The following is a 10,130-nucleotide window of genomic DNA, read 5'->3' on the forward strand; positions in this document are numbered from 1 at the left end:
ATTGATTATATCATGCGACTTTTCGCCCTGTGATAACCCTTCATGCCGTGTTTTAATCATTATTTTTCTTTACTTCTCCAGATGGCCACTCAAAAAGAATGCCAAGATTGTAAGAAAAAAATCGGGGTAGCCAGCAAGACATGTAAGCACTGTGGTGCCAGGCAGCCTTACAAGCAAAAACTGGAGAGAATAAAGAAAAAACTCTCTGCTGGCTGGAAAGAGAGGCAGAAAAAAAACAGCAGCGTCAACAAAGTATATGATGCAACAGCTCTGCTGGTAGGTCTTTTTTAGGACCATTTTTGTACAATAGTAAGTAATCCCTGGTCTTTACCATGTATTGATGACACTGACCTTTTCAGTGTTGCAGTATTTATACAATATCCAACAATATATATATTATGAAATGGTGACATTTTGGCAAAATCTTTGTTTCAGAAATAGCATTTTGGGATGGTTCCATGTTCTTGTACTAGCCTCTCACTAATTAGAGTATTTTTTAGGTGTGATGTTGCTATAACTACAGTATGTCACTCTGATTCTCAGTGTATCGCTTATTTATGTATCAAAGCAAAAAATCTGTTACTGTGAGCTTTTTTTCAGCCAATACAGTTTACTAAGATTTTGTTTTACGCTGAATTAGAGGTTATGTATCACATTTATATCATTATAATTTAGTGTCTATTTTGTTCCAGCTCCACAAATGGGAACTTCTGGAGCGTCACCCGATCCTGCTCCTTGCCAGGAGAACTGCACATGGCTTTTCAGCTGAATGCTTCTGTCCATGGCAAATTAATGCAAAAGATGCTAAAGATGCCCTTGTCACAATAAAGAGGATTTATGAAAGTCTTCTTAACAGTAACGTACACAAATGTGCATGCATGCTGTGCTTCCACCTAAGAGTTCCTTACGTGACTGCTGAATGACAGCTTATTAGAGAATCCTGGGTTGACATGAGAGGAATTTTTAAAAAGAGGGAAAAAGGACAAGTTAGCTTCACTAACAGCACAAAGTTAAAGTTAAAAGAATTTGACATCACACTACATATAAATTTGTTCATGGAATTTCAGCCTCCTTCCCGCAATGAATGGGAATGAACTGCAAACTGTTGGTAGTTTTTGGCCCTTTTAGAACAATGTCCACTCTTTCTTATGTCAAATGTCCATGTCACATTTTTTTCTTTCCAAAAGTGACGATGGGAGCCGAAGCAGCAGTCAAAACTGGGGAGATTCCAGCCCCAGACAATGAGGAGTCTTCACAGACTCCACCACCAGACCACCTTGCATCTTACCCAGCGTCGGATTCCACGTCCCACTCTCTGACCTGTCCTGTGTCCCCCTCTCCTCCTCATCCTGCTTCCTCATCCTACTGGACTTCTCCTTTGTCCCCCTGTCTAACCCCCCGTGTCATCATCTGTGACTCCTCCTGTATCCTCCTGTCATATGCCTCCTGTGTCATCATCGCTGACCCTTTCTGTTTCTTCCAAATTCTGCTCTCCTGTGTCCACTCAGCTAGACACTCCTGACTCAGTATCGTCCTCACAGAAAAAAGGACCTGAAAGCCAGAAAGCAGACACCAGTGGTATGTGTGGTTTTATCAGATTATCAGTAACACTGTATCAGCCTATAAGTCAAAACTAATGTGTTTGACATTTTGCAGAATGAAACTAGTAGCCAGCCCGGTTCATCCAGGTCTTCTCTGACAGGGCCGGCCTTGTTCTTGTTTAAAAACATACATTCTGTGTAAGAATTCTAGGACAGGCCCACCGTTTTTCAGTTGAATACATTTAACACAGTTATGTCCATATTTACATGTAAATAATTTTTGTTGCCGTAATTATTCCTAGGGGGATAGTTACTAAACCTGTTGCAAATTACCATCATGCTCAGAAAATCTTTATATTTATTTTATTTTATTTTTTTATTTAGCAGGATAATTACTAATGCTAATGATATAAATGAGCACAGCCACAGCTGTGTTAATATGAATACAACTTGGCTTTGGATCTGCTGCATGAAGCCTGTTGCGTACGTGCACAAAGAGATAATGCAGAAGAAAGTCAAAGTTTACAGTGACTAAACTTTAATATGGTTGAAGAAATCAACAAACACTGTTCAGATCGTCAGTCACGTAGTCTCCTGTCAGTCAGATCGTCTTTTATTTCGTTCAGTAATTGAAGCGTGACCAGATCTGACAGCCTGTAAGGTCCCTCACATTCTGCTCTGGTGAGTGATGCGCTTTACAAACATCCCCTCCCTCATCAAACGTTCTTAACTCTGACGAGATCTCAGGTGATTAACGGCTGCCACATTGACTGTTGACTGCTGCACATGCAGCTCCCATGCAGCATACATTGTTATATTCTTATATATTTTTTATTATATTGCTGCATTTGCTGCTTAAAGTGCCTTAGATTTTGTGTTATTTATTTATCTACTTTATATTTCATTTGTATTTTGTGGCATTCATGTGGACGGCGAAGTAAGAATTTCATTGTACAGGGAAACACGATTGCTAACTGTGCATATGACAAATAAACACTTTGACCTTGACGGCAGTGCTGCAGATTTTACACCTGCTTTCCCCTGATGTTAAATTTCAGCCACAGTTCCCTCTGTCACAGCAGTAGTAATAAGGTACTGAAGGTGTTTGTATAAATTTCTATTCTGTCCTCCCCCATTTTTGTGTCCCTGAAAGGGAGAACCTTCAAATACATATTGCATGAGACCCAACACACATTCATATGCTGTACAGCATTTCTTCTGTTTCTGTACAGCAAAACCTCACTGACCCCTTAGTAAATATGAACACATGCAATATCACTGTTTAGCACCAGAAAATGCACCACAAACTCTTAGTAAATATCCCCCATAGGCTTCACACTGAAGCTCCACTCAGAGGAGATCATAAAAATAGGCCAGTGTTTACAAGAACAATAATTAAAGCAAGCATTACTCCACCATGGGTATGTTGCTTTAGGACAAACTTGAAAAAAATGTGAATCTGGGCTTTAAGAAAAAGAAGGAGAACACACTAGTGTGGTGTGTTGTGGGAATTCCTTTGTCTTAGATATGTTACTGCAACATCAGTAGAAACGGTCGTGTTCACTTGTTGGAGTTGGCAGTAATTCTGATTGCATAAAGTTCCAGTTTCATTTGAAATCGTTCCTTTAACCATGACCTTCAGGGCAGTGTTTAGAAAATATCGGCAAATTATTAAAATCACTTAATTCTTTTCAGAATGTCCAGTTCATCAAGGGTCCACAAGTTTCCCCTACAAAAAAATACTGGGCAAAAGAATCAGGGAGGTTTGTGATCCAGAAAAGCTCCTGACACACACACACACACACACGCACACGTATATCTCTATTAGTAACAATTTTCAAACATGTTATTTGTTCAACAGGTAGTCCTACTTTGACCATTATTTTGCAGGCTTCACTTGGATTTAATACTGTTTACATTTTAGATGAATGCACATCAGCTGACCTGTACTGCTGTTATTCATAAGATTAATTTCACATTTTTCCTTTCTGTCTTTGCTAAGGGCCGTGCTGAGGTGTTGGTACAGTGGCACCCTTGCTCTGGATGGTGTGTATGTTCTTATACCGCAGCTGATAGGGCAGGTTGTCAAACTAACAACAAAGGGAAAAAAGCAGAGCAGTGACAGTGAAATCTAATTGTCAGGCATTAAATGAAATTAGCACCGCTTTTTACGGTTAAAAATGTTTACGATCAACCAGTGACATCTATAAACATCTTAAAAAAAAATTTCAATTCTAAAATTGAGTTTCTCCTTCTGTGAAGACTAGCAGGCAGTTATAAAACATTTGTCCTGTACGCAGACGCTTTTACCTGACATAAACAGAATTTTAAATTGACTGATTACACACAAGCATTCTAAGGATACCTCTGCTAAGTCACCCTAGATTGCTTGCATGCCTGAAGACTCCATGTCTCACTGCACATAGAGCATGTGCATGGTGTCTGTTCCCAACCAGTTAAGAACAATGTGACAATAAATAATTGTTGCCATCTTTCTTTGTCTCTTACAGTGGGGAAAACTGGCAAAACACATGGGAGCCAAAAGAAAATATACAAAGTTAATATCATCTCCCAAATATAAATGTTTTGATTGTTGCTGTGTTATATGAAATTTGCAGAGACTTTCAGAATCAGGATTGTTGAAATGCAGTTTTTTTCCCACTTGTTATCAACTCGGTTTTACTCATCTCTGCAACGGCCTTAAAGAGTACATAGGTCCCCTTTTCCTGCATGTTAGGAGAAGGGATAGATAAAATAAACATTTGAAATAACATTTGTCGCGGGCTGTGTACACTTGATTGTTAACAGTAGGTTTGTCAATTAAGAGGCCAAAATAAGTTGAATTTCTCTAACAACTTTAACTTGGGATCACTGCTGTCAAGTTAGGATCTTATTCCATAGGATGTATTTCTGCACATTCATCTTGAAACCACATTGCTCATAGTAAAAAAATGGTCAACACTCTGAAGTTCCCCCCAGCTACACTCTCAGTGTAGGGTTAGCAGGAGGGACTGGGGCCCTTCACAAAATAAGTGGCATTACGAGGATGGAAGATCATGTGGATATATTGAAGCAACATCTCAGGACATCATCCAGGAAGTTAAAACTTGGGTCTTCCAAATGGACAATGACCCCAAGTAGACTTTCAGAGTTGTGACAAAATGGCTTAAGAGCACAGTCAAGGTGTTGGAGAGGCCATCAAAAACCTGACCTCAATCCAAGAAAACATTTGAGGGTAGACCTGAAAAAATGTGTGTGAGCAAGGAGGCCTACAAACCTGACTCAGTTCCACCAGTTCTGTCAGGAGGAAGACGTCCTGAAACGTTTGACCCAGGTTTAATAATTTAAAGGCAATGCTACCAAATACTAACGATGTATGTAAACTGAGAAATAAAAGCTGAAATCAGTCTTTTTTTCCTACTATTATTTTTACATTTCACATTCTTAAAATAAAGTAGTGATCCTAACTGACCTAAGACAGGGAATGTTTATAGGGTTAAATGTCAGGAGTTGTGAAAAACTGAGTTTGAATGTATTTGGCTAAAGTGTAAACGTCTGACTTCAACTGTATATATGTAGGAAAATAGGTGCAATCAAATAAGGACAAGAATAGAGAAAAACAATTTATGAGTATATATTATTTTCTTGTCCCTTACGCACACTGAGGGCCTCTGTACTGGAGTGTATTTGAACATATTTGGCCAATAAAGCTATTTCTGATTTTAAATGGTCAGGAAGATGATGATGGTCACAAGATAATCAGATTGTCAGACTGTCAGTCCTGCTAGAGGCGACTGGGTCATAATAAGCTGCTTACACAAATGATTCACTGTCTGGGGTTGTGTTTTTTTTTAATGGGAGGACAGTCTCTTTCTTTTAACAAGGTCAAGCTGTCAGACCACCATGTTTTTTATAGTCCCACCCTGTTTCACATTCATACATCAGTTTTTCATGTTCAGAGCTGCCCAGGAAAGTCATTCATTGTTGGCAAGTGGGAGCTGGGCAAAAATGCAGCTCTCTAAGAGGAACAATGAAAGGTTGTATTTGAAAACTCATCATGGTCTGGCTGCAATTTCTAGGATCATATGCAGCAACAACATCAGCCCTGATGAGGTGGCGACTTCAGTATGGAAGAAAATTGTAGCTGTGATACTGTAATTTCAATCTTTTAGCTAAGGTTCATGCTATGAAAGCAAGCATAATTTTACTGCAATTATGATATTCAAGTTGCTTCGAATCAGTCACATTCTGATCAAAATATGCAAGTCAGGTCCAGTAATCAAGCTGTCATACTTCAAGATGAAAAATTCCAACTTGACCATGCAGGATGTGATTTTTGGCAGATCAAACCGTTGGATCGAGTGACTGACAGAACCGGACGGGCCAGAGCTCTGAATGATTTCATTCAGACTTACTTTTTCACAGCAGATCATATCGTGACAGAAAAAGCACAGGTGTCACTGATAGCGTTAAAACAACTGCATTCCATTTAGGTGAGACAATCCCTGGCTTCGGGTGTCGTGCACGCCGGCTCACATCACAGGAACACTTGACAGAACAAAGCCATCATTAACGGCATTTATTTCACATATGCTTTTCCTGGTTGGACAAGTTCAAATTTAAAAGCTTCCAGTGGGAAAATCTCTTGTCAAGTTGGATGATCATGTTTAAAGTGCAGTTAATGATAAGCCTTAAATCCATCAGACTGTAAAACCCTGTGTCAGAGCTACAGAACTTATAGTACTTTAAACATCTGAACGAGCTGTGTTCGGCCACTTGGCGGCAGCAGAAACAAAAATTGTGAACACTGAGTTGATATGGCAAACCTGTTGGCAGATGCTTATTACACATGCAACAGTTACAAAGCAACATAAGAATTCCCCTGGAGTCATGGAGTCACTTGGAAAACTCAAGTCCAAAAGTCACTCTCACCTTAAAACAATGAGGGTTAACTAAAACCTTAAAATGGGAGCTGGACAGTTAAGCAATGAGCTGAAGCTGAAGGGAGCTGCAGATTCAGGTGACAGTTTTCTCTATGAGCAACAAGAATCAGCCATAACACTGTGACCATCTGTACATAGGAGTCAATGCAGCAGTTGGTTGACACTCGTGTCACTCTGCGGCTCACTGTGCATCTTCTATGAATCCGTGTATTTCCATAGTTCTATTGTCAGGAATAGCTCAAATGTGTCAACCATTCAGTGAAAGACATGTAAAAGCAGTGAAAAGTGTGGTCATGAGGACAAGTTAGAAATAATCTTTTAGATATATCCAACAGCCTCCCCACTCGTGGTGTGATATCACCACTGTAGCCGCTGAATGTTTCTCTTCATAGAGACCAGTGTACAGTATTTCTCATTTCAGCCACTTTAACAAAGATTCAAATAGAATGGAATCTTTTGAAAAGGATGATTGAAACTTAAAAGTTTAATCTACAGTAGGTCGACCTCATCATCAGTGAGCCTCGGGCGTCCATGACCCTGTTGTTGGTTCAGTGTTTGTCCTTCCTTAGACACTGTTGGTCAGTACTAACCACTGCAGACCAGGAACACCCAACAAGATCCTCAGTCTGGGAGACATTCTGACCCAGTCGTCAGCCATCACAGTCTGGTCCTTGTCCAAGTCACTCAGATCCTTACGCTTGACTGTTTTTCCTGCTTCCAACACACAAACTTCGAGGACTGAATGTTCACTTGTTGTCTAATATACCCCACACACTGACAGGTGCCACTGTAACAGATAGTCATTGTTATTCATTTCAGCTGTCAGTGGTCATAATGTTATGGCTGATCTGTGTAAATATAATGAACATTGAATCTTAATCTTCAAGCTGCAGGATTTGATATGTTTTTCTTTGTCTGCTATTACAAGATTTAGATTACACTTTCAGATGTCATTCACAAGTCAGCAGAGGAGCCTCTCATTCCTTACCGGCTTTCGCTTTTGCAGACACCACATTTGCCAAGTACAATATAAAAAATGCTGGGAAATACCTCAATGAAACAAAGGAGGACAGTTTGTTGTTCAACATGACTAACCATATGAGACTCCGTAAGGAAGGGACTTTCTGTAGCTTGCCTGCATGAGTGGATGGTGACTACGAGTCTCAGTTCCAATCACCATTTTATGTATTGTGTGTTTTTCTCTGCAAGAAAGCCACCGTCTGCAGGGTGACTTTCCTGCCACTATTTATCTCATTATCAGGTTTTCTGCCACACAAGAACCAAAATAGCTCTGTCACCTTTGAGGAAAACATATTTTGATGACACCACCATAGAAAAAAAAAGGATGTGAAAAAGGGGAGGCCTTTTGCTAGTTAATGGCTCTTGTTACATGGCCTGCAGCGAAGCTGGCAAGGTCTCTCAAGACCATACCAACGGGAAATTGCATTAATCCAGAGCTGGGCCAAAGTCATTCACTCCTTCCTTTATTTAAGGCTTTGCCAGAGTTTTCAGCAGACCACCTCAGCTGTCCTGTAGTGAGGAACAGGAGGTGGGCGGCCTCAGGGCCTGACTGAATCCATTCCATGTGCTCTCTAATTGGTGTAATGACCATAATTATCTGCTGGGGTGCATGTTGTGCAGTGGACGATTAATGGCCTCCAAAGCATATGCAGACAGGCGGAAATCAAGAGAGAGGGGCACCAAGTCAAAGAATAGCTGTGCAGAAAATAAAAGCCATGAGGTTGCAGAGAGAAATGCATCCTGCCGGGTAAGAGTCACAGTGCTGTTGTGTTTTCTGGGTTTTGTTGCTGGTAATGTTAATTAGCATTTGGGGCTTGGTTCTTCTTCTGAAGGAAAATGAATTCATTCTGATGAGGCACAGCTGTATATGGAGCTATACTGTTAAAAGATCAGTGAAAACATCCAAACGCAAGCAACTGCAACCATGACTTTGTTTTGACCGACTTAGATGGCACTACCACTGTGGCCTCCAGAGACTGTACTGAATTCCATTTTAAAAGTTTTCAGTTGATACAAGTAAAGATTTTTAGCCCCGAAAAGGATCATTGTACTGCAGTGGCACGGGCAGAAGAAACATTTTGCAGGCCTGGCACCTCTAAGTATCATCCTATCCAAAAAAACTACTGAGGTGATAGAAACAAAAGAAACTGAAATATTCCTCTTTTATTTTTTATGAACACTACCAAATCATGAACACAGGCTTGGCATAATAGGCATGCAGGTGGCAGGCAGCTGAAATGTACAGACCTAAATAACAAAGCCAAAGGCGAATCAAACCAGAGGACTATCTTCAGACCACCGCGCACCTTCAGTGACCACATCATACTCATCATCAGTATTTGTCATTCATTCAGCTGCCACAGCGGACACATAGCAAAAACGTGCATTTTATCTTACCTAGTGATTAGTGGGAAGACATCACAAGGCCCAGGCTGCGTGGCACTGATTTCAGTAGAATCCAGTGAATCTCCCAACTCGTTCTCCAGTGACAGTTTGTTCAGACTGGTGCCGGTCATTGTTTTAATCCTGTCTTCACTCGTTTCGTGCACTTCCTCCTCCTTCGACCGTGGTGTCTTTAAATACTTCGCCATGAATATTTACTCTGACAAAGTCATCGCCACTTTTTTTTTCCCACTGCAAAATCGGAACATTTACGAACCCGACGCGTACAACGCCGAGCGCGCAAACATGTCAAAGGTCAACCCCGCCTACGCTGATATTACAAACGTATAATTGGCAATAATAGGCTATGGGAAATCCAGAAAAGAAACCACATTCACAATAATTAAAAAGTAAAAACAGCAACAAAACAAAAAAACCCAAGTTTTGTTTGGGTAGGCCTGTGGTCAGCCTGACTCCTTAGTTCCTACCCAGTCTCCTACCCTTGGCTACAGGCTCCTTAATGTGAACTTCACTGATGGGCTGCTGCAACTAGTGATTTCTTTTACATTTAATCATTCATCATTTATTCATTCACTCCACTGACTGATTTATCACATAAAACAAAGAAAAGCAGCAAATCATGACAACTAAGAGGCTGGAACTATAGGGAATGTTTCTTTCTTTCTTTCTTTCTTTATTAAATTATTGGGAACAATGCACAGATATACAGTAGCTAAAACCTAATTTTCATCTGCAGTCCCTGGGCAACAGGTTGTAAAATCATCACATAACACACAAATGTACTAAATTAGAACCTTACACTTTAAATAACAGACACAATAAAACACACTACAAGTTCTAACAACAATTTTTAATCCAGCAAACAGCCATTTCCTATCAGACCCTTAATACTGATGCTGGCGTCCTACTTTGCTAGAAAAAATGACATGATGTTATTTACAGTCACAGGTTAATTTTCTGTTGATCACCTTATTGAGCAGCATCAGCAGTTCCCTTCACTCAGTGTATGTCCTGATGGTCATTCAGAGAATCATTGTTTCATTAAGGGAGGTATTTGTTTACTGTTAAATGTCAAAGCAGGTGGTATAGTACTTGATCCATCAGTAGATGCATATAAAACCACTTCTGTGTGTAATAAATACACATACTACATTCTCAGTCATTTGAGCAGTACCCACTTGCTTGTGCTAATATCACAGCTGATGTCTGTGTTTAGCTGTAT

At 40.1% G+C, this 10,130-nt stretch overlaps 1 protein-coding gene and 1 long non-coding RNA gene across 7 annotated transcripts in view; one reads left to right on the forward strand and one right to left on the reverse strand.

Annotated features, from left to right (window-relative positions):
* The window catches only part of LOC109967208 (uncharacterized), a 6,525-nt gene extending 1,663 nt beyond the window's left edge, over positions 1-4,862 (forward strand). The window contains exons 2-6 of one of the 4 annotated variants that reach the window (XR_002275900.1): positions 82-276; positions 693-1,578; positions 3,237-3,304; positions 3,544-3,587; positions 4,052-4,861. This is a non-coding gene — a long non-coding RNA (uncharacterized LOC109967208). Of the gene's footprint in view, positions 1-81; positions 277-692; positions 1,579-3,236; positions 3,305-3,543 lie in introns of all 4 variants that reach the window. The other 3 variants (XR_002275902.1, XR_002275901.1, XR_002275899.1) reach the window with 3 other exon arrangements.
* fam131c (family with sequence similarity 131 member C) overlaps positions 1-9,206 on the reverse strand; it is a 29,376-nt gene extending 20,170 nt beyond the window's left edge. For all 3 annotated transcript variants that reach the window (XM_020612617.1, XM_020612616.1, XM_020612615.1), the window contains exon 1: positions 8,903-9,206. The gene's annotated coding sequence lies outside the window, so the exon portion shown is untranslated. The remainder of the gene's footprint in view (positions 1-8,902) is intronic.
* Between the last annotated feature and the right edge of the window lie 924 nt (positions 9,207-10,130).

Source organism: Monopterus albus, unplaced genomic scaffold (genome assembly GCF_001952655.1).
Source record: "Monopterus albus unplaced genomic scaffold, M_albus_1.0 scaffold126.1, whole genome shotgun sequence".
NCBI classification, from domain to species: Eukaryota; Metazoa; Chordata; class Actinopteri; order Synbranchiformes; family Synbranchidae; genus Monopterus; species Monopterus albus.